Below are 3,645 nucleotides of genomic sequence, written 5' to 3' on the forward strand. Positions count from 1 at the left end.
TTAATTTCCACTAATTAATTAGGATCAGTAAATCAAATATATGAATTTTTTAATACAAGTCTACAGGGAACGAAATTCAAACTCAGGTGCAAAGGACGGACTTACTGCTCTAACCAACCGACCTACCCATGTTTGCCCCAAATATATGTAGTTTTTAGGGTAAATTACTCAAATGGTCTCCAAACTTGTATGCGATTTACATTTTGGTCAATTAATTAAATTATTAGTCCAAATGGTACATAAACTCTATTTTAATCGCCCATTTGATCCAATCATCTAATTTTCTGTTAGATTTAACCAAATTTTAGGGTAAATATGACTTTTCATAATTAACAAATAAAATAGAATTAAAATAAATACAAAAAAAATGAAGAAAAGAAGGAAGAACAGAAGAAGAAGAAACCCAGAAGAAGAGGAAGCGGACAAGGTTATTGCAATGGCTTTCTTAAGTAAAATTGGGAATATACTCAGATGGACTGCAAACAAGCATATCAGATCTGAATTATCTCCTTTCAAACTGTCTATCCATCAAGCAGTAAGATGCATGTCAAACAAACTCTTTATTGGAGGTATTTCGTACCAGACAGATGAGCAGAGTCTGAAGGAAGCTTTTGCAAAATATGGTGAAGTTATTGATGCAAGAATCATCAGTGACCGTGAAACTGGTAGATCTAGAGGATTTGGGTTCATCACTTTCACCAGTAGCGAGGAGGCATCCAGTGCAATCCAGGCCTTGGATGGGCATGAACTTCATGGTTGTCAAGTAAGGGTGAATTATGCTACTGATAGACCTCGCCCTAACTTCGATGAAGGAGGTGGTTTTGAAATAACATCAATTTGGGTGTTGCTGGCGGTGTTGGTGGTGCTAATGACTTTGTTGGCGGTGCTGACAACAGCTTTGGCAGTGGTGGAGCTCAATTGGGAGAGAACAAAGGTGGTTTCAACTTGGATGATCCCTTGAAAGGAAATGATAGGGATGATGATGATGATGCCGGCAACTTTCTCAAGAGGGCTTGATAATATTTAGATAAGAGGAGCGATTTTCTGCAGAGCTACTAGTAGATTGTCTTTTTGTTATAGCTAAATGTCCCCCATCCCCGTCTTTCTGAACTATTAATTTCATTTGGCGTATTTTTCTGTGAATTTCATGCACCATTTGTATGTTTGGATGAGAGGAAGGCTTGGATTAAGGGTACTAGATGTAGGTCTTGTTAGGAGAAGATTGTACTACTTAATTACCATGTATTAATTGAATATTTATATTTAATTGGTAGCAAGTATGTATGTCGTAGGAATAAAGATTGGTTAATTTTGTAATAATTATTGAAGTTTCAAGTTTTATGAAGGAAATAATTTTTGAGTGTATATTCATTAATAAAGCATTATAGTTGTTTTTCTAGTTAAAATTGTTGTATAGAATCAAAGGAAACCAAAAAAAAAAAAAAACTACAATGTACCAATGTGGGAACTTATAAGACGACAAATTTAAGGACAATCAACGACGGTTTTATTGTAGAAACCGTCATCTTTACTAAAATTAATGACGGTTTTAGTTTAGAACCGTCATCTTTACTGATATTAACGACGCTTTTATTATAAACCGACATCTTTGGATATAATAAATGACGGTTCTATTAGACAAACTGTCGTCTTTACATCTATAGACGACGGTATTTTAGAAAAACGTCGTCTTTACAATTAATAGACGACGGTTTGGAATAAAAGCGTCTTCTTTATGAATAATAGACAACGGTGAATCACCGTCGTAGTTTTGACCTTCAAAAGATGGCAGTCGATTTAACGACGGTTTTCAAAAGAAAAAGACGATGATTTTTCCTCGTTGTCTATTTCAATTTTTGTAGTAGTAAATAAATCTCCTTGATAAATTAGGAAACTCACGTCAACACTATATATCGGAAAGTTATATTGTTATTTCATAAAATTAAAACATATGATAAAATAGCGATTGGCTCGAAATAGCGCCACAATGGTATCCTTGATATAAATAAAATTTTCTTGTCTAGATAACATCCAGCTGCACATGGAAGTTTTTGTCCTGGACAAGGCGCACTTGCATGTGAATCCCACCCACCTACTCTCAGGAGTTGACGCATATGGCAGGCAGACCCCTATACAAGAACTTCTCCGCTTGGAGTTGTTCCAAGTGACGTGAGTTGTTTCTTTTAGAGTGCGTTTGGATGAGGAAATTTAAAAGTACAAAGGATTTCATAAATGACGGAATTTAAAATGATGAAAATTAATGTTCTAGAATTTGTAAAGTTTCTTGTTTGGGTGACTGATTTAAAACACGGAATTTAACCTTTATTTGTAAAGTTATCTTTTTTTTAAACTAAATTTCTCTTGCGATTTTAGAAATGATGACTTTTATATAGAATTTAAACTTGGGATTTATGATCTCCAAATTCCATTTTTTTTCCACGCAGAATTTCTAAATTTCTATGTTTTTTTATCCAAACACCGGAATTGGTTCATGTCAATTTAAAAATTCTGAATTTTATTAAAATTCCAAGTTTATTTTTCTCATCCAAACGCACCATTATTGTTTTCTTGTGTTTCTTTTCTAGATTTTTGAAAGGTACGCATAGATGCTAAATTCCTTTCTTATGAGCATAATAATCTGACAAACAAAAATCTTATGAAAACGACTAGTATATAAATAAATATATATATATATATATATATATTTTGGGTCTGAATTTAACTCTAGTTTTTGTTGCTCGAGATCTTCTATGGCTGGCTTTGTCTTGTTCAAAGAAAGCAAAAGGCAATCACTCTTGTTAATATATAATTTTTTTTTTCTCTGACTTTTTTTTATTGTGAAAATGATTGGTAAAGGCTTTTCGGTGCCTTAAAGAATCTCTCATGCTGGCCTACATTAACAAAGCAAAATTGGTTGGCTCGTCCACTTTTGCAATAACTATTACATGGAGATGGAGGTTGTCTAACGAAGTATATCCTAATACCATGACCTGGCTTCTAGGTTCTAACTACACATTATATAATTGTGTGAGTCGCCTTGGAGTACCCTTTCGCTGTTTGGCCTATAGCTTGAAGGAAATCCAAAAAAAATTACTCGAAATATCCTTACCAACTTTTAAAATTTTGTTATCTGCCCATGTATTTTGTTAATAGGAATGGTTCTGCATGCGGTCCTGCGGACGTAGGTGGCTATCAACTACCAATGCATATGAATCTCATAATTGGATTTAGGCTCAACTTGATTTAGTTCGATTTTGGCTCCAAATTGTACGCCGAACCATATTCTACGGTTTGAATATGCTATACCAAACCATACTTGATCTAGATTAAGTTGCGTGACTAAGGATTAGGATATGTTGTGCAAAGGTGCACATAACATTAAAACAAACCAATAGAAATAAGCCATGTATAAAGTAGTTATTAAATTAAATATGATTTAATGTATCCAGTTTGGTTCGATGAACTGGAGGTTTTGTTTATTTATTTTTTCTGAGGACCACACAAAAAAAAAAATAAAAAATCAAAGCATATCGAACCAACTGTTTCAATTCAAGTGGTTTGGCAGGTTTTCGGTTCAACTGGTTTGGCGGATTTTCGGTCCTCTGTGCCCAACTCTACTCACAATGCATTGATGGATGTGAGTCA

At 34.0% G+C, this 3,645-nt stretch overlaps 1 pseudogene; it reads left to right on the forward strand.

The window, feature by feature from the left end:
• Positions 1-406: 406 nt before the first annotated feature.
• LOC117614524 lies at positions 407-1,267 on the forward strand (annotated as a pseudogene).
• The last annotated feature ends 2,378 nt before the right edge of the window (positions 1,268-3,645 follow it).

This window comes from Prunus dulcis, chromosome 1 (genome assembly GCF_902201215.1).
Source record: "Prunus dulcis chromosome 1, ALMONDv2, whole genome shotgun sequence".
Taxonomy (NCBI): Eukaryota; Viridiplantae; Streptophyta; class Magnoliopsida; order Rosales; family Rosaceae; genus Prunus; species Prunus dulcis.